General features: G+C 54.0%; 1 pseudogene; it reads right to left on the reverse strand.

The window, feature by feature from the left end:
• LOC137464098 (uncharacterized) overlaps window positions 1-20965 on the reverse strand; it is a 1364046-nt pseudogene that overhangs the window by 599945 nt on the left and 743136 nt on the right.

Consider the following 20965-nt stretch of genomic DNA (forward strand, 5'->3'; position numbering starts at 1 on the left):
CGGTCCCGCACCTCTGCGCCCGGTGCTGCCGCTGCCCACCACAGAGAAACCCCCTGACATCCTGACCTCCTTCTTTTCCTCTCCTGGAAACCCGGGATGGAAAGGATCTGGATCAGCTGGCAAATACTGAGCATAGAACAGTGCTGAAATACATCCCAGTCCTCTGTATTTTTCTCTTCCTCCTCTTCTCCATCATCCTTTTTCTCACCACATAAATTCCTCCTGCTGCTTCTTGCCTTCACCATATTGCTGCACACTGCCCTTCACCCGATCCCTTCCCAGCACACCAACACCATCCATCCCCTGTTGTCCAAATCCCTTCTCCACTTCCCTTATTGCTCCCCTGGCTGTTCATGTCCTTAATTACCTCTGGAGGAATGTGCAAACTACCTCAACATTCTCCCAAGGGACCCTTCAGAGACATTTTGGGATCATCATCCCTTTGGCCAGGACCCCTCCCTGGCTTTCCCTTTTCTCCCCTCCCTGGGTTCCCTGCCATGTTCACTCCCCGAAGATCCCAGTGCAGTCAGTGCTGAGATTTTCAGTGCTCTCTCCCTGCTGACTCTTCACAGACCCCCCTGATGTGTCCCTCGTCTGTCTCCTGGTCACTCCCAGGTCCTCAATCGATCCCCGGTGCCGCCGCCAGCCAAGGGAGCCGATCACCCAAAGTGGGTGAGGCACCTTCAGCTGCACTCCCTGCCCGCCGCCCCGGACGGTGGAAGGAATTCCGGATGAGCCCCAGGGTGTGCGGGAAAATTGACATCAGCAGAGGTTTCTGTCCACAAAGCAGACAGAGGAGTCCTGTAAAAGTAATTTCATTCCTAGAAATGGGAGAGGCCGTGGCACATTCCCCATGGGATCTCTGCAGTTGTTGGAGGACACAGCCTCCTTTTCATCCCAATTCTCCTGGCCCCATCTCCCTCTCCCTTTCCCCACTGGCTGAAGTACTGGAGAGGTGCCGACTTCCCAATCCACCTGCTACATACCCCCTTCATATGCACCCCAGTATTGTATAGCAGACGATATTCCTGGCTCTGTTAAGTCTTTGTTGTTCTTCGGGAAGTTCATGAATTGAGCAGGACCTTGGCTGAGCAGCAGTCTGTGTCATCAATTGATAACATGTCCTGAAACTGATGGCTTCTCCTGTCACTTCCTTATGTACAGGTGCCTGGCCCTATCTCGGAGCAGATTCACAGCATCTGTTTGTAAAGACACTTTCCTCTTGTTCCTTTCATGGGGGTCCCCCGTTTTCGGGACATCCCCCCTGGAGCAGGGTGTCCCCTCTTTGCTGCAGCCCCAGCCCTCAGGCAGAGCTCAGCCAATCAGAGCGCAGGGCGCTGATGACTCACCAGTTGCCAGGCAGACTCGCAGCTCCCAGCGTTCCTCACCTGGACCCCACCTGCGCCCCCCCCTCGGCCCCATCGCCCCCGCGAGGGGAATTTGGGGAGGTGGGAGTGGGACAGCGCCAAGGCCGGGCCCCCCCGCGCTGTCCTGGCGGGAGCGGCTGCAGTGGGGACCGAGTGCGGGCGGAAGCGGCCGAGAGCCCAGCGCTGCCCCAGCGCGACCTGCCCCAGCTCCATCCCTGCCCCTGCGCTGGGATGCTGTGGGTCTGGGGGGAAGAGGGAGCCGGCAGTGGGTGCTGGGCCTGCGGGCAGGAGGAGAAGGGAAGGAGAAGCAGGGTTGAGGAACAAAATGGTCAAAGGATGGACGTGGCAGGAGAAGGTGGGATTGTGCAGGAGAAGGAGGAATAGCAGGAGGAAGAGGAGTGTGAGGAAGAGCAGAGTCACAGGAGGAGGAGCAGAAACAGGAAGCAGCACAAGGTTCCACCCCTCCCTGTGTCTGCAGCCTCCCCCCAGCCCCAGGAGCGCTGCTCCCCCCACATGCAGCAGGTGACTGTGGAGGGGGATCCAGGATTTTCACGGGGTGAATCTTGGTGTTTCTGAGCTTGCTTGGGCTAAATGTTGGTGCTTTGGTTTTATGTGGCAGCTGAATCTTTATCTTTTGCAGGAGGTTTTTGCTGAATTGTGGGGTTTGGGGTGTTTTTGATCTGTGTCTTTATGTTTGCAGGATTTTTGGGCTGAATCTTGGTGTTTTGGAGGTTCTCACAGACACAAGATTCCCAATGACTTCCTGAGATGAAGTGTGGCAAGCAGGAACCTCCAGTCCGAGGTGCTCTCCTCTTGTTTTTTCCCCAAATCAGGATTTTTCATTCCAGGTTGTGGCTGGATGGAGGAGGAGGAAAAGCCCCGGAGATCCTGCAGGAGGAGGGGCTGCAAACCCAGCCCAGGGAGCTGCTGGGAGGAAAGAGCCCCCCTGAGCCAGGAAGGCGGCCGGAGATCCAGCTGGAGCTCGGAGCTGGTGGAGAAGGCTCATGGCAGGGAGAAGCCCCACAAGTGTTTGGAATGTGGGCAGGGTTTGAGCTGCAGCTCCACCCTGATCCGGCACCAGGTGATCCACACTGGAGAACGGCCCTACACCTGCTTGGAATGTGGGAAGAGCTTTGGGTGGCGCTCCGAACAGAGAAGACACCAGAGGATCCACACTGGGGAGAGGCCCTATGAGTGTCCCCAGTGTGGGAAGAGGTTTCACACCAGCTCCAATCTCCTCCTACATGAGCGGATTCACACAGAGGAGAGGCCCTTCCGCTGCCCCGACTGCGGGAAGGGCTTCAACCGCAACTCCAACCTCACCGTGCACCGGCGCATCCACAGCGGGGAGAGGCCCTACGAGTGTGGGGAGTGTGGGAAGAGCTTCTCACAGAGCTCAACCTTGACCAGACACCAACGGAGGCACCACTAAGGGAAGCCCTGGGAGTGCCCCGAGTGAGGGAAGAGAGTGAGGGAAGAGCTTTGTGTGCTGCTCCAGCTCCATCCCCCATGGGAGGATCCGGGCTGGATGATCCCCAGTGACCCCCGTTGGGCAGAGCCCTGGTGCCCCCGAATGGGGAATAAAACAGAGAGGAAAACAATGGAGCTGATAAAGGGGCCGATATCTGAGGCCTGACTGAGCAGAAACTGTGGGAGACACAGACACAGTTTAAGTCTCCCTGGGCAAGAAGTGACCAAGCAACCTGTTGTGAGACTTTGTGATAAGATAATGTTCCCAGGTGCCGTGATGTCATGAAGAATGTGTAACCAATGGGAAATTGTTAGCAAACATCGAGCCCTGTCTGAGCGCCACACAAGTAAAACCCTGTATAAACCCCTGGTACCCTCAATGAAATTGGCTTCTGGTCTAAACTCGGCTGTCCCCGTCTCTCCATCGTGGATAAGCCCTGTTGTGGGTGATCCCCGTTGGGTGGGGGGAAGGTGTTGGAGGGATTTCTTTCCCTTCTGCTTGTGCTGCTGTGTTTGGTTGGTAATAAATTCCCTCCGTGTGCCCAGGCTGGGTCTGTTGTCCCTGTGCCAGGGGCAGAGTGACAGCAGGGCTGGGGGGACACACAACCCCCCCAAAATCAGCACAGGGACGGAGGCCACAGGGAGGGGCTGTGGCTGCTCGCGGCTCAGGAGCTCTGTGTGCAGAGAAAAGGGGGTGACACCGGGCTGGGGGCCCCGGGGAAGGAGCACACATGCTCTGGGGGACGGGGGACACGACCCCCGGGACCCCCCTGACGTTCTTGCCCAGGTAGAAGCTGAGCCCCAGCGCCAGGAAGACGAAGCCCAACTCGGAGTCCCTCATCCCCTTTGGCATCTTGCTGTGGGCGGCATCCGGCGACATCTCTGGGGGATCTGCAGGGGTCAGGGCCCCCCAAAACCTCTCACAGACACCCCAAGTCCCTCCAAGTACCCTCCCAGTCACCCCCAGGCCACCCAGGACCTCCTGAAACCTTCCCAAGATCCCTTTCCAACCCCCCCAGCACCCTCCAAAGCCTCTCCCATTCCCGTCAGGATCCCACCACCCCCTTCCAGTTGTCCCTACAGCCCCAGGACCCCCAAACCCTCTCCCAGTCACTTCCCAGCCCCACCAGGACTCACCCAGTCCCCTCCCTGTCCCTTCCCAGCACAACCAACCTCATCCCAACCTCTGCTTTTCCATCCCCAATCTGCTTCCAGCTCCTCCAGGCTCACTCCAATCCCTCCCAGTCACACCCAGCACCCCCAAACTCCCTCCCAGTGTCCACCAGGACCCCTGGAACCCCATCCCACCCTCCCCAGCATCCTTCAAACCCCTTCTCAGCCCTTCCACACCCCCGAGCTCCTCTCCTATTGAAACCAGGCTATCTTAAACTCCTTCCCAGTTGCTCCCAGCACACCCCAATCCCCCTCCCAGCCCCCCCAGTGCCTCTCCCACTGTCCCTGGCGCTGTGGGGGCCGGGACGTGCCCCAGTGCTGGCTCAGGGGGTGCTCCAGGCTGACGTGCTCCACCTGGCAGCTGCAGGTGACCTCGCACTGGGAGTGGGGTGTTTCCAGCAGCACCAGGAGCTGGTGGCTCCAGTCCCCATTGGGGACCACGTCGGTGACCACCACATGCCTCAAGAGCTCCTGCTGGCCCTGGAACCACCTCAGCTGGATGTGGGCAGGCTAGAAATCCATCACGGAGCAGAGCAGGTGACCAGGGCCGGGCTGGGAGCTCGAGGGTACCAGCGAGATGCACGCAGTGGGATGGGTCCTGGGAGAGTTTGGGGACACACTGGGGTCAGCTGGGGGGAACTGGGAGAGGTGGGAGAGGGCTGGTGTGGCATTGAGAGGGACTGGGAATGAAATTGGATAGGGTAGGGGAAGGCTGGGACAGAGGGGAGGTCTGGGATTGGACTGAAAAGGACTTGGAATGGACTGGGAGGGACTGGGAGAGAGGGTGGAGGTCTGGGAGTGGAGTTAGAGGGACTGGGATAGACTCTTAGTGGAATGGCTGTGGGCTGAGAGGACTTGGGAGGGACTCTGGGGACCCTGGGAGGGACTGTGAGGTCACTGGGAGACACTGGGATGGACTGGGAGAGGCACCGGAGTCCCTTGGGGTGAGGGGGCAGGAGGCACAAGGAGGGCTGGGGGGCTCTGGGGTGATTCCCAGGTCTCAGGTGTCTGCCAGTAGAGGTGACCCCAAAAATGCAAAAGTCCTTGCTTCCCAGCCTGCACAGCCAAAGAAGAAGTCGGAATGCGTAGGGTTGGCTTCTCAAGGTCGTTTATTTTCTCTTATCTGTTGTTGGGATCTGTGATTTTTAGATGATCCCAAGATGATAAAGTCTCTGTCTTTCAGCCCCGCTGCCAAAGAAGGAGTCGTAATTCGTCTGTGGTGGTCTTCAAAGGTGTTTATTTCTTCTTATCTAAAATATTTTCTCTCTGACCTGCAGCAGGTCTGTCTCACAGGACAGCGTGCAGGGCTCTGCCCCTCAGTGGGATGTTACAAACATTATGTACCAAAAACTACTATGTGTTTTATTTACAATAACGTGCTAATATCTATCACCCATGTTGAACAGTGTGTCCCCAGCCTAAACCAATAAAAAAATGCCAACACCACAGTGAAACGTGGAGGGCATGAAGAAGAAGAAGAAGAAAAAGGACAAGGCACACCCAGTTTCCTCCATCTTGCCTCCTTTGAACCCCTTACCTAGAATCCTAAAATTCTACTTTTGCACCCATGCCACACTAATTACTACTTATATCAAGCAGTCAGAGCTTGTAATTCATCCTGTAAGACTGAAAACTCTTTTCCATGGATAGAGATCAGAGACAGTGTCTCTCGGGGCTCTGTACAGGGGGGTTTCTGACCCCCTGCCAGGGTTCCAGACCTTCCAGGGCAGCCAGAGGGATGCCCTGGATTCCCACAATCTATAACGTGCTTTCTCAAGGAGCTGCGGTCTGTCTAGCAGGTCAGTCTGTGGCAGACTCCCACCCCCTTGGGGTGGTGTTACCATTTTACACTAAACACTACCTGCACTATGTTTACAATAACATGCCAATATCTATCATTTATGTTGTACAGTGCGTCTCTACCTTCAACCAATAGAAAAGTGTCACTGTCGCCGTTGAGCAGGACAGGAGCAGACGGACTCCAAATTAGAAGGCAAGAAATGAAGCTCTGATTTATTTCAAATGCACCACTCTATTTATAGGGAACATCATGCAGACTAACTTCATTGGTCTTAGAGTAAAAACATCTCACACCACTGGTGTGCAGTGAATGACGCACGGTGGCAGAACATATCTATAAACAATGTGAACAACAAGAGAGATTAGTGAAATATTTACATTCTTTCCCAACTGCTTCCCAGGCTCTCGCCTGGTTAGAAAACCTTCTCTTTTTCTCTCTGACTGAACTGAGAATATCCACATGTCACCATCGCAGCAAGACATGGAGGGCAAGAAGAAGGAGAAGAAGGTCAGGACACACCCAAATCCCTCCATCTTGTCCCCTTGAACCCTGTATTTTAAAACCCTAAAATTCTACTTTTTCACCCTGTGTTAATTCACCTACCACCCTACTCAAATCCTCGTGGCTTGTAATTCCTCATACAACGTTGGCAGTTTTTCCATGGGCTGAAATCGAAGCCACAGGCGTTCTTGACACCGTGCCAAGGTCTCCGAGCCCCCTGCCAGGGGCTCGAGCCATCCAGGGCAGCCAGAGGGATGTCCTGGGTTCCCACACAGAACTTAAAGAAGAATACAAGTGTCTGAGTTAAAGAGAGATAAAGAGAGAGTTTCACTTAATTTGGGGTTGGAACAGGTAAAAAAAACTGAATCTGGGTCGCAAACACCAGGAGTGAAAAACTGTTCAGGCTCATCAACATTGATCAGGCAAATTTATTTTATGCATATGCAGCAGGTTAGGGGATAAAATAAACTGGGGAATTTTCAGGAGAATGAAGGGAAAAAAGATAATTTGCCATTACAAACAAAGTGTAGGTTGGCTGATAAATGAAATCGGACATTGAAAGATGTAAGGAACGGGAGAGGAGGTGGAATGATCTTTGTCTTTTCCAGTAAGGAGGCAGTGACTCTTGCTGTTATCTCTTTGAGAAGGATTTCTTGGCTATCTCATCCCTTTCTTGAGCTGCTAAAAAAATATCTTACATCACATAGTTTCTATTTGAACATTATGATATAACCTAAAACTATATTCACCACACTACTTACAAAGGATTAATACAGTACTACATGTGAAAAATGCAGATTAAAAGATTGGCTTTTCGCAAATACTAAAATGAATATGTATTGTGTTCTATTGATTGGTAGTGCTGTATTAGCATTTTAATGGTATGGTAACTGTAGTTTTGTAGTTAAAATGTAGCTTTTGTGGTTCAAATAGAAACTATGTATGTGGGATATTTTTTTAAGAAAGGAATGAGGTACTCCATGGAGATAGCAGCCACAAGAGACCTAAATCTTCTAAAGAAAGAATTTGTGGCTTCCTTATCAGGAGAAACGAACTTCTTCATGCCTCGCTCAGACCTAAAGACGCCACCAAGATTTGGCACTAACCAGACAGAGCTCTTTGTTTTAAATAAAATGTATGCATCATGTGTGAAGGGTATGAATATGCAACAGGCTGTTGCTTTTAAGAGTTGTTTCTTTGATCACAAGGCATGATTTTTAGCAGCTTAGTGCCCTAAAAGCATCCAGGGGCATGTAAGTCTTGGCTTTTATTACCTCATATTGTCCTAATCTTAATTGTCCAAATTTTCATTACTCTAATTGTATTAATATTTCTATAACCGTTTTATTACTATTAAACTTTTAAAATTTTAAAAACAATTGATTGGTGTTTTTCACACTACAAAATAACTTTCCAACATAATACATACGGTATTCAAGTTAATATTTGCGAAGGGCCAATCATATAATACGCATTTTTCACAATAGTAATAAAATAGCTATAAAAACAGTACCCTGGGCACCAGGACCACCACGTGCATTGATCCCCCCATCCCCCCCTCACTGAGCACCGGGATTGGGACCGGACCCCCGCTCGAACCCCGGGACACCTCCAGGCACCGGGACCCCCCGGGCAGCGCCACCCCCGTGCACCGGGACAGGGACTGGGCCCCCCTCGTGCACCGACCCCCCCGAGCACCGGGCCCGGACCCCCCTTTGTGCCCCCCACCCATCACGGGGGTTCCACCCCCTCCCCTTTGACCCCCCCGGAGCTGCGGGACCCCCGGGAACAGCGCCAGGACCGGGGTGGGCCCAGAGATGTGAGAAATGGATTTGTAAAGGATTCCCAAAACCTGGCAGAAAGCTCACACAGCCTTGGACTTGTCCGCACAAACGCTGAGATTTTATTGTGCCAGCGAGCAGCTGCAAGGAATTATCAATAATTGATATCAGTATTGAGCAGCAGAGCAAAATGCTTGTGGTCAATAGGAACCTGCTAAAAGCCACCAGAGAAATGCAAAAGCCAACAGAGAAATGCAAAAAGCAAACAGAGAAATGCAGAAGCCAGTAGAGAAATTCAAAAAGCCAATAGAGAAATCCAAAAGCATTCTGAGTGTTAGGAATGAGAAGCTTGACTCAGCCAATATATCAAGCAGGGGTCCTTGAGCAGCTGCCCCAGAACCTCCGCCGGGGTCTCCCAGCGCAGCCGGAGCCTCTCGGCCTGGGGTCCCCAAAGACTTCAGCAAGGCCCAAGTCCCTCCCAGGAACCCTCAGCTCCCTCAAACCCAGCATCCCCCACATCCCCTGCAAGTTCCCCCCATGGCACCGGCCATGGCCACGTCCCCACATGTCACTGGCCGTGTCCCACCATGTCCTCAACCATGGCTGTCTCCCCACCATGTTTCAATCCCTGTCATTGTCCCCACATCTCCATCCATGCCTGTGTCCCCTCATGTCCCCATGAATGGCCCTGTCCCCCTCCATGTCCATGTGTCCCCATGTCACTCTCCATGTCTGTGTCCCACCATGTTGTGTCCTCCCATGACCACACCCATGTCTTAGTTCAATGTCTATTTTTACCTCAGTATTGGACATTTTGAAGGGATGAAGAGAAATGAAAAGAAAACCAAGGCCAAAAGAAAAGGATTTCCGTGTCCCTGCCGGCTGAGGATCCACATGCTTGGGTAGAAGGGAAGACCCTTTTTTGGTGGAGTTTCACCCCACTGTCTCCAAAATCTTGGTCTTTTTCCCACTTTTTCACCATTTGGCTGTGGAAGATGCCCTTTGGCATTTGGAAATCAAAATCATGGAATCCCTGAAATTGGAAAAGACCTCCAAGACCATTCAGTATTACTTGATGCCCCCAGCAGAGAGGAGTTAATGCTAAAGATGTCCTGGGGTTGAAAGTCAACAAATCCATTCTCCCCAGGGAATTCCCATTTTTGGTCTGTGTCCCGATGGATGCTCCTGCCAGGGGTTCATCCAGGTGCCCACGGGGAGCCAGGAAGATGTGGAGCACTCCATCCAGGTGTCTTCCCAACAGGGATCACCAAGACAACAGATCACCAGGGCTCTGCCCAATGGGGGTCACTGGGGATCATCCAGTGTGGATCCTCCCATGGGGGATGGAGCTGCAGCAGCGCACAAAGCTCTTCCCTCACTCCAAGCTCTTCCCTCACTCGGGGCACTCACACGGCTTCCCTTACTGGTGCCTCCCTTGGTGCTGGGTCAAGTTTGAGCTCCTGGAGAAGCTCTTCCCACACTCCCCACACTCGTAGGGCCTCTCCCCGCTGTGGATGCGCCGGTGCCTGGTGAGGTGGGTGTTTTGCTTGAAGCCCTTCCCACAGTCAGGGCAGCGGAAGGGCCTCTCCTCTGTGTGAATCCGCTCATGTTTGAGGAGATCGGAGCTGGTGTGAAACCTCTTCCCACACTGGGGACACTCGTAGGGCCTCTCCCTGGTGTGGATGCGCTGGTGTCTTCTCAGTTTGGAGCTCAACCCAAAGCCCTTCCCACATTCCAAGCACTCGTAGGGCCGTTCCCCAGTATGGACCACCTGGTGCTGGATCAGGGCCGAGCTTCTTCTGAAGCTCTTCCCACACTCCCCACAATCGTAGGGCTTTTCCCAAATGTGGATCCTCTGTTGTCGCATCAGTCTGGAGCTGTGGCTGAATCCCTTCCCACACTCCCCACACTCGTAGGGCCGTTCCCCAGTGTGTATTCCCTGGTGCCAGATCAGCTTGGAGCTGAAGCTGAAGCCCTGCCCACATTCCAAGCACTTGTGTGGCTTCTCCCTGCCATGAGGCTTCTCCCCCAGCTGTGAGCTCCAGCTGGATCTCTGGTTGCCTTCCTGGCTCAGGGGGGCTCTTTCCTCCCCGCAGCTCCCTGGGCTGGGTTTGCAGCCCCTCCTCCTGCAGGATCTCCCGGGGCTTTTCCTCCTCCTCCATCCAGCCACACCCTGAGAATGACAAATCCTGCTTTGGGGAAAATCAAGGTGGGAGCGCCTTGGAGTAGAGGCTCCTCACTGCCCAAGTCCATCCCTAGAACTCAGCAGGAGTCTTGTGTCCATGTAAATCTCCACTATATCAAGGTTCAGCCCAAAAAAAAAAAAAAAATCACCCAGGAGTTCCCTATCTCTGATCTCTCCACTTTTGGCATTCCAGAGGTTTGCTTTCCTTGGGATGATGGGGATCCAATGGCCCCAAGGGTTCCCCCTTCTCCGACGTCCTGATTAGGGATAATCCAGGGGCTTTTGGGGGTCCATGGGGTCCCTTCTGCCCTGATGCTCTACTTTGATATCCCAGGGGTCCCAGGGGTCCCTCCTCTCTAGGCTCCCCCCCTTTCCAGCCAGCCGGGGTTCCCCCAGCTCCAGGATCGCCCCTCTCTGCTCTGCCTACTCCGGGGGTCCCAGGGGTTCCTCTCCTCTGCTGCCCCGGGGGTCCCCTGGACCAATGTCCTCCCCCTGGTGGCCCTGGGCAATGGCCACGTGGACTCCCAAAGATCCCCCAAGGGGCTCAGCTCTGGGGTCCTGCAAGATCCAAACCTACACACAAAGAGAGAAAAAACCCTCCCAGGGTTTATTTGGGCCTCCAGACGATATTTGGGGCTCAATTCCACAATCTGCAAGCTCCAAACACACCCCAATAAAAAAACCCTCTCAGGGACCCCCCGATAGATTTGGGACGAGCTCCCTCTCCCCCCTCACCTGCAGGATGAGCTGGGGGCGATGGTCCCGGGGCCAAGGGTACTGTGGCCACAGGGGGCACTGGAACCTCCTGTTTCTCCTCCTTTTCCTGCTCCTGCTCCTCCTCTTCCTGCTCCTCCTTTTCCTCTCTCCCTCCTCCTCCTCCTTCCTCATCCCACCTCCTGCCCAGTTCCTGCCTTCTCTATATTTAGAGTGGAGAACCTTGCTTGTTTTTAGAACGAGAACAAAGATCCCAGATGGAACACGGCTTGCTGGTTTTAGCCAGAAGTGTCAGTGACTAAAGGTCATGTTTGCTCTGCTTTGGTGCCGTCCTTGTTCCTCCTCAGTGTTCAGGCTGGGCTATGGGGTGTCCTTGTTTGCTGCATTTTCAGAGCTCCTCCTGGATCCTTTGGGCAACAGGCTGTGCCCTGGGAGGGTTCTTTGTGCTCCTTTGTGACACAGGAGAACCTTCCAGGCGGTTTCTGCGTGAGCTGCTGCTGTGATGTCACAGGAGCACTGCCACGTCCCCGAGGTGTTCCCGTTGCTGTGGCACACGGAGGCCTCAGTGTCCAGAGTGGCTCTGGGCACTGCTCGTTGCCGGAGGATCCTCCTGCCCGAGGCATTCTCAGCAGCCAGCCCAGCCCTGACGGGTGTCCTTCTGTGCTTGCAGGGCTACAGTCTGCAGACGTGTGCAGCGCAGCCAAAATGATCCAGCACGTGGCTGCTGCAGTTTGCACGCTGTACTCTGTGGCGTATGCGGGGTATTTTTTAACCCACTTGGCACGTAAGTCGAGGTTTTCCCTCGGTGCTGTGGCTTTGGGCTTGCTGTGTGCTTGCTGTTCTTCCTCTGGGCCTGAGCTGACTTTGTAACCAAATTGCCATGAAGACACCATTGCTTTGGGAGAGCTCCTGGCAGCAGCTGCAGCTGGAAAAGGGGGTGTCTGCAGCCAGCGGGGCGTGCTCAGCATTTGCAATGAGCCCTGGGGGGTTCTGTTCCCTCAAGCGGGGAGTCTGTGGCAGCAGAGCCTGGAACTGCCTGTCCAGCCAAGAGCTGACCCAGCCCAGTATTTTGTGCTGTTCTCTTGCTGTGTGAAGGGACTGTGGCTCCTGGAGGGACGCTGTGAAAGCAAAATGCTCTCTCGGGGTTGCCTTGCTCCGGGGCATTTCCCACCACAGGCAGTTGTTTTCCTGACAGCATCTGGTTCATGTTCCCTCTCCCGTTGCAGGGCACCTCATGAGTGGATCCCGAGCAGCTCCTCCTTCGGTGAGTGGGAAAGGAACCTTTGGTATTTGGAATTGTGCAGCAAGTTGTGAGCTCGGCATGTGGCAGCCGAGTGCCAGCCTGGGAGGCTGAAGGAAAGTTCCTGTCAGTGTCCTTGCAGCAGCAAAGGGATCCCTGGGAGTTTTCTCCTTTTCTGCTGAAGAGCTTTTGAAGAGCTGCAGGTCTGGTTTTGCAGGCAGAGCATTGCTTGCTGGCTCTAGCCATGGTGGAATATGGAATTCCCAACAATAAGGGGCACTGTCAACTTTAGCCCATTGTTAGTTTGAACAGCTCCAAACCCAATTTCTGCTTAGTGCAGCTGGATGTGCAGCTGAGGGTAAATAAGGTGATAACTGAGACAGAACTTCCCGTCCCTCACGCTGCCGTCTGTCCACAGGGCACAAAAGCAGCACCAGCACCTCCTCTGGCTCCCTCTGCTTCCAAAGAGGAGGCCAAAGAGGAGGAAGGCAGCAGTGAGCTTCCTGCTGTTCCGGGGGACGATGGTGAACGTCCCTCAGTGCCGGGAGATGACAGTGAACTTCCCGCTGCTCTGGGAGACGAGGGCGAACATCCCGCGCTGTGGGAACACAACAGCGAGGCTCCTGCGATGTGGGACAAGGACAGTGGACATCTCCTGGTGTGCGAGGAGGACAGAGGACATCCTGTGTCTTGGGAAGAGGAGGGTGAACTTCTCCCAGCATGGGAAGCGGACAGTGAACATCCCCGGGCTTCGAAAGATTATGGCGAACCTGCAGCGTTTTGGGAAGAGGACGGAGAAGCTCCCTGTGCTTGGGAAGAGGACACTGAACCTCCCTCGGCTGTGGGATCCTGGGCTGAACATTCTGACAGCAGCACAGCCCTGCAGCCAGAGGGGAGAGGGGAGTGGTGCCTGATGCAGCTGAGTACGTCTGCTCTGTTCCTGTGTGCCAGAGCAGGGTGCTGTGTGTGTGTCTCGGCATCAGCTGCACCCAGTGCTGCTCTGCAGCTGAATGTGCCAGGGTCATTTCTTGTCCTTCCCCAGCTGAGACCAAGGGGCTGACGGCCCCAGGGAGGGGGGCTGCATTCTGGCTCTGCTGCAAGGCGGGGTCTCGCTCTGGGAGGGAGCGTCTTCCACGTGGTTTCTTTCAGGGAACACCGTGAGCCTGGCGGAGCCTGCCGAGAAATACCTGGAAGTGGAGCAGATTGGCCAAGGGTAAGTGCACGGCAGTTACTTCTGCACAAGCAGGCCCAGGTGTTGTGCTGGTGCAGGATCAAGTGAGAAGTCAGGAGAGCTCCAAACACCTCCAGACACTGGGGTACCATCCTGCTGTCCCTCAGTCCTGATCAGAATTGATACCTGTGCTCCGAAGGCACCGTCAAAGGCCCCTGAGGCTGGCAGTGTCCTGCCTGCAGCAAGGAGCAGGACCTGGAACATCTTCTGTCCCTGGAATTGGATTGCCTAAAAGAGCCACTCACCATCTGGTGACTGTCAGAAAACAGTTCCCAAGGAGATTTCTTTCAAATATTTTGCTTCAAAAAATATCCTCCGGTCAGGATTAACAACCTAATGGTTTAGAAACAGAAACCAGAGCTGAACTAATAAGTGCTCTATTCTAGCACAGGTAGTAGAGCCCATACATTCAGTAACAGACACAGAGCTGATGCACTCTGGGGGAAAATGCATCACCTGCCTGATGGCAGGGCCCTTGTGGATCCTGCAGGTCATAGGCAGGAAATGGAAAAGGATGGAATGCATTCTTTTCCAGTTCTTTAGACACCCATTGCTCACTTCAAGTTTTGAACTAAAGCAGTGCAGCGTGGACATTTGGGATTTGCTCCAGCCCAATTCCTTGGTGTTGGGTCTCAGTTTTCTCTGGCACACCTTGCATGGCAGAGGGCTGGTGGCTGCTGCGCTGTTGTTGGAAGGGTCGATGCCCCCAGGTGTTTGTGAACGCTGCAGGCAGCAGAGATCTCCTGTCTGGGCTGGCTTGCACTGCCAGGGCCTAAAGCGCTGCTTCTTTCTTCTCTGCTGTTTTGTCTCCAGGGCTTTCGGAACCGTTTCGAAAGGACTCGACAGGGCCACTGGAGGAGAGGTCAGTGTCAACACGCCCAGCACGTCTGGCAGCTCTCCAGGGCTCTCCCCTCTGCTGGGAGCTGTGGCTGCAGCTTTGGGGGCCAGCAGAGCTTTCCTGCACAGGCTGCTCCTCTGCAGGCAGAGCCGTGTCAGCCTGCAGAGCACAGCTGGGACAGACTTGGTCCTTCTGAAGTGCCCAAAGGAATGCAAGGAGGGCAATGGATGTGTGTGTTTGCTTTGTTGTGCAATCCCAACCAGAGCAGTTGCATCTGAAATCATGACCCAATCCCATAGAACTGCTAAAGGGTTCCCGGCTGTTTTGCTCTGTTTGCACAGAACCAGAATTACCCCCTGCTTGCAGAATGTGTTTGAACAATAATGAGAGTGTTGAGGCCATTTGAGAAGACTCTAGGTGCAGAGAATGTGGTTAGAGCTTGGAGGCTGACAGCTGAGGGGCCATTTCTGCAGAGCTTGCAAGGCCAAATGTCTCTGGCCATGTGTCCTGTAAGCAGCCCCCAGCGAGCAGAGCAATGGGCTGTGGGAATGGCACTTGCTGAGCTCTGGTGTCCCATCCCAAGGCAGTTGGGCACAGCCCGGCTCCGTCGCTCCAAAAAGACTCGCTCCGTGTTTGCTGCGGCCTCCTGCCACAGACTCCTCCAGTGAAAGGTCTGCAATGTCCCTTCAGGTGGCCATAAAGAAAATGAGTCTCAGAGGGCAGAACAGGGAACGAGCTGTGAATGAGCTCCTGCTCCTGAAGGACAAGAAGAACCCCAACATTGTCAGCTCCTTGGACAGGTGAGTGCTTCAGGCCTTATCCCGTGCCCGGGCCCTGCCTTAACCTTTCCTGGCATCCGTAGTCTGTAGCCTGATTTGAAAATGCCTGACCCAGATGTATTTTCCTAAATCAACAGCCTGGCAGTTCGCTCCCTCCATGTGCTTTTGTTGCTTTGGTTTGGTTTTCCCTTCAAGTTGACCCTGTTTTCTGTGTCTTACAACAAGTGCTGGTAAACCACAGCAGAAATTATTTCCCTTGCTTCTTCTTCCCAGCCCTTTCCCATTGCTGCAGATGCCAGGAAGACCAGGTTCTTGTTCCCAGAAATGCCTCGTTTGCCCATTTGTCACTGGCCTTGCCTGTTTCTGAAGGGACTTTCTGAAAGGTTTTCTGACCCCTTTTGTCCCAAGTGCTGCCCGGCCTCCTCCCCTGGATAACCCTGGGAGCTGTGTTGCCTTGTTCTGCAGGGAAGGGTGGAACTGATGAGTTCAGAAGCTGAACCAGCTGGGGGCCAGTGTTGTGGTTCCACATTGATCTGGGCCTTTGCTAAACTGCATTTTTCACCTGCTTGCCATCTCAGGCCTCTCCTTTCTCACAGGGGTCTCCTCCTTTAGACTGTGCAGATCCCAAGGGCTGTGCAGCCTGGCAGGAATGTCTCTCCATCGGATTCTGTCCTCATTGACAAGTGACCTGGCAACAAAACTCCACTCCAGGCTTTTCCATGGGGGAACTGAGCACTGCACATTGGTCTCCATGCCACTGTTTTCCTCTTCCAGCTTCCTTGTCGATGGAGATCTCTGGCTGGTGATGGAATACATGGATGGAGGAACTTTGCAGGACGTTGTCAGACAGACACGCATGGCTGAAGGAGAGATGGCAGCTGTCAGTCGGGAGGTGAGGGATCCTGCCTGTGACTGCCATGCCTTGGACACGATGGTCCTTCCCAGCAGGGCGTGAGAGCAGGAGTGGCTCCAGGCTCAGGGCTTTGTTTCTCTGTTGTTGTCATGGGCTGGAGAAGGAAGAGCCCCTGCAGTGAACGGCCTGCCAGCAGCACTGCACTTCTACTCTGTTCTTGTTCTCTTTCCTGCTGTTGTGGCACTCTCTGTCTGTTTTGGATTTGATGTGCTGTTCTCAGCTTTGCCTTGAACCGTTTGCCTGGAGCTTGTCTGCACTGCACTCCTGGCCTGTCACAGCAAAGTCGCTGCTGGCAGAATTCTAAACTGTCCTTTCTTGTGTGATATATTCCGGCCATTGGTTTTTACCCTCGTGTTTCTTGTTCTCTCTCAGTGTCTGCAGGGCCTGCATTTCCTCCATTCGAACCGGGTGATCCACAGAGATCTGAAGAGCTCCAACATGCTTCTGGGCATGGACGGCTCTGTCAAGCTGGGTGGGTGTTCCTGGCCAGGCACGGCGCTCCCGGGTGCGGCTGTGGGGCTGCTTCCCAGTGATGGCCAGAGCCCCACAAGGGCTGCTGGGGGCACTGCCCGGCCCCTGCTGCCAGCTGAGAGCGGCTGCCCCTGCAGAGAGCTCAGGAGAGGAGCAGGCTGTCAGGGGAGCCTTTGCTCTGGGAATGGCCCTCGCAGGGGGGCAGGAGTTGGGATCTAAAGCTGCAAGGGAATCAGTAAAAGCAACTGCACGAAAGCTGAGGGTTTCTTTAAGGGTCCAGTTCAGTTCCATCTTTCCTTGGCTACAGCCCTGAGGACTTTTCCAGCTGACTTCACTGCTGCATTCTCAGACTGAGAGCGGGGAGTCTTTGTGCTTGGTTTCCTCATTCCAGCTGCCTTTGACAGTGTTTGTTTCTGTCCTCAGCTGATTTTGGCCTCAGCGCTCAGCTCAGCCCTGAGCAGGACCAGCGCAGCTCCATGGTGGGCACTGCTCACTGGATGGCCCCAGAAGTTGTCACCAGTTCTCCTTACGGCCCCAAGGTGGACATCTGGTCCTTTGGAATTGTGACCATCGAGATGGTGGAAGGAGAACCTCCTTACTTCAAGGAAACGAGGGCCATGGTAAGAGACCAATTCTCCCGTGGTTGCAGAGGCCTGTGAGCACAGGGTGACCCTGCACTGGGAGCAGCAGCTGGAGGTTTCTGGACATGGGGAAGGGAATTCCCAGAGGACTGGAGCCTCAACACAGACACATATTCTGCAGTCTCCAGACACAATTTGCTTTGGGATTTACGTTGTTGAAGCTCTTCTGGCTGTGAGGATGACCTGAAAATGTGAAGCAAGTGCACCAGCTCTTTACAATGGCTGTGGCAGCACCAGGGTTTGGGTTTTTTGGTTGGCATAGAAAAATGAGCTGTGAGCAGCATCTCGGCCAGGGAGGAAAGTGCCCCTGGAGCTGGGGCTGGGAAGCCGGGGTCGATGTGAGCACTTGTGGGTGGGAAGGAAGCTGGCAGAGCGCTGAGTTTGCTTTTCCTGCAGGCTCGCGCTCTGATCCGGCAGAACGGGACCCCGCAGCTGCAGGAGCCCAGGCGCCTGTCGGCTCTGCTGCGGGACTTCCTCGAGTGCAGCCTGGAGCCGGACGAGGAGCGGCGCTGGTCTGCCCAGGAGCTGCTGCAGGTGAATGCCAAGCGGCTGCAGGGGAAGCAGCAGCGCCAGGGAGGGGTTTTCTTGTGGGGCCCCCTCCGATGGTCTCCGGTCTCGCTGCTTTCCACACGCAAAGCAAGCAGAATCCTCGCCTGGTTTGGCTTGGCAGGGGCCTTTCGAGGTCATCTGCACCTGGAGCCCCACAGCGAGCAGGGCCATCTTCAAGCAGCTCAGGTGGCTCAGAGCCCTGCCTGACCTGAGCTTGGATGTTCCCAGGGAGGAGGCACCTCCCACATCTCTGGGCACCTTCTGTCAGTGCTTCCCCACTCTCCCGCAAAAAAAAATTCTGTCTCAGATCTCATCTGAGCCTGCTTCCCTCTCCTGAGTTTCAGACCATTTCCCTTTGTCCTGTTGCAACAGAGCCTGTGAGGAAGTTGACTCTGGAAAGTAACGGTTCATTTCTTTCTTTTTTCTCCTTTGGGCAGCACCCATTTTTATCATCAGCCAAGCCTCTCTCCAGCCTGACCCCTCTGATCACCGCAGCAAAGCAACTGAGGCAGCAGCGGAGGAGATGAAGCACTGGAGGACAGCGTTTAGTTACAGTAGTTAGTTAGGACAACTAGTTAGTTATGGTAGTTAGCAGTGCCAGTTAGTTATGGTAGTTAGTGGTGCTAGTTGGTTAAGGTAGTTGGGACAGCCTGTTTGTTACGGTTCTTATGACAGCCTGTTTGTTATGGCAGTTTTTTGAATAAAAACTCTCTTAAACCTCAACTCCCTTGACGTGTCCCTTCCTTCTCCCTGTGTGACTCAGCTGCCCAGAGCAATGTGAGGGGAGAGCGGGCCCAGCCTCGCCCAGAGCTGAGCCCCAGCAGAGCCCTGGCAGAGCCCAGAGCAGCCTCGGCATCTGCAGAGTCAGCCTGGAAGGAGGCGCTTGGAGCCTTCTCGGCTGCACCCGACTCTTGGTTACAAACTGTGTGTCAGGGCTCACCCCCAGATTGGGGTGACCCTGAAAGATGGAAAAGTCTCTCCTCCCACCCGTGCCTACAAAGAAAGACTCAGTAGTCTTCATTCATCCGGTCTCAAGGTAGTTTATTGTATGTTATCTAAAAGATTTTCTTCCTGAACTGCTGCGGTCCGTTCAGCAGGTCAGACAAAGGCACACACTGACTCCCAGGGGGCTGGTGCCATCTTTTATATCATCCATGACGTGTTGAATGTTTGTGGTTTTACCCCAATGCCTATCACCTATACTGAATGGTGACTTTCTACTCTAAACCAATCTGTGAGTGCCAACATCACCATGAACATGGAGGTTAGGAAGGAGAAAGAAGGAGGACAGGGCACGCCCAAGTCCCTTCATCTTAGAACTTCTGATCCCCATGTACAAAACTCAGACCCCTCTGTACAAAGCCTAAACCCCCCCTGTACGGCACTCAGAAGTTCTGCCTTTCACTTTGTGACTACTTCTACAATAATATCTAAATTTGTGTGATTTCTTGTTCTTCCTGCAAGGTTGGTAAATTGTTCCATGGGTCAGATTCAAAGCCACAGGGGTTTCCAGTTGCATATCAGTGTCTCAAATGCTTCTGACCTGGGCCCGGAACATCCAAGAGTGTCCAAGGGACATTCTGTGTTCTGACAAGAACAGGATCATGAGAAGTCAACGAAGAGCCTTGAATGCAGCTTTCTCCACGCCTCCCTCCTTCCAGCTGCACCTCCTCCCCCGGCAGTGCAGGAGACAGGGAATGGGGCTGTGCTCAGTTCATCCCCCGTGGCTTCTCCCTCTGCCCAGGGACAGGAGTCGTTCCCCTGCTGCAGCCTGCAGTCTCTCCTACTGGAGACTTCTCCAGGAACTTCTCCAACCGGAGTCCATCCCCTGGGGCACAGCCCCCCTCCAAGTGCTGCAGCGTGGGTCACTGTGCCACGGGGTCACTCCTTCCAGGACAGGCTGCTCCAGCGGGGGCTCCTCTGTCCACGGGGTCACAGCCTCCTCTCAGGCATCCCCGTGCTCCAGCCTGGCTCCTCCAGGGGCTGCAGGGGGATCTCTGCATCCCCATGGATCTGCAGGGGGATCCCTGCAGCCCCATTGTTATAAATGAATCAGTCAATTTAATAATTAGAGGAATTTATTAAATCAAGTCAAATAAAAATTGGAAAAGCCACAAGCAAAACAGCGCCGAGCCAGGCGATCGGAGCTGGTTTCAGGCTATACAGCCCCGTACCTCTGGCAGTTCACAAGGTACTGATTCCACAGGGTTTTATTTATATTGCTTTCAGACGTAGTAGGATTCCTGGGGGGTCTTCCTGTTCCCTCTTGTCGGTCTTGCCCCTTTCCACATATTAATGCATGTTTTCTCGTGTAGAGTTTTTCCCGGAATATTCTGCTGAAGTCTCGTTAGATGGCAATCCTCTCGAATATCTTGTTCTGGCTATGAATATTCATCTTATCAGTTCAATGCTTATCTTCTAGATGGAATAATCCTTCAGAGTAACCATCCTTTGAGACAGGAATTCATCTTGTATATATTGTTCTTTCTGTCACTTGATTCCATTTAAAAAGATACTGTATTTTTTTTAGTCCTGAGCACGAATTTATTTTAAATTATATATTACACCCATGGATATGCAGGGAGGTCTCTGCATCCCCATGGATCTGCAGGGGCATCTCTGCAGCCCCATGGATCTGCAAGGGGATCTCTGCATCCAGCACCACCGTCTTTGGAGGCACCAGGAATAGGCTGAGCTCTGCCTGAAGCTCTTCTCACATTCCCCACACCCTTCCCGGCACAGGGAGGGTTTTCCCTCCTCACAGCTCCCCAGGCTGGGTTTGCAGCCCCTCCTCGTGTGGGACCTCTGGGGCTTTTCCTCCCCACTGCATTCCTGCACCGTGGAGCCATTCCAAATGGCCTCTTCCACGAGGTTCTGTGGCAGGGATTTGTTCTCCCTGGTCTCTGTCCGCAGCTCAGTGCCTGGGGCCGGAAGGACAAGGAGAGTTAGAAACAGGGAGAAGGGAAAAGGAAAAGCAGGAGAGGAAGGAAGAAGAAAGAACAAGGGAGGAAGGAGATGGGAAAAGACGTAGATGGATGAAGGAGAGAATGAGGAGAGGAAGCAGGGCAGAGAAGAAGATGGGATTTGCCTCTGTGCCAGAGGGAAGGGGAAGGAGATCCCCTCAATGCATCCCTGGCAGGACGGCGTCAGCAGCGAGGTTGTCCTGCAGCCAGGGGCGATGCTGGGCTGGGAGATGGAGCAGGAGAGAGGGGCAAAGGGGCAGTGACTTCCTCCTCACCTGCCTGGCTGTCCCAGTCTGTAGCATCCTGGCGCTACCGAGGCCCTTGGAGCGTCCGGCACTGATGAGCCCG

The sequence above is a fragment of the Anomalospiza imberbis genome, chromosome 36 (assembly GCF_031753505.1).
Source record: "Anomalospiza imberbis isolate Cuckoo-Finch-1a 21T00152 chromosome 36, ASM3175350v1, whole genome shotgun sequence".
Classification (NCBI taxonomy): Eukaryota; Metazoa; Chordata; class Aves; order Passeriformes; family Viduidae; genus Anomalospiza; species Anomalospiza imberbis.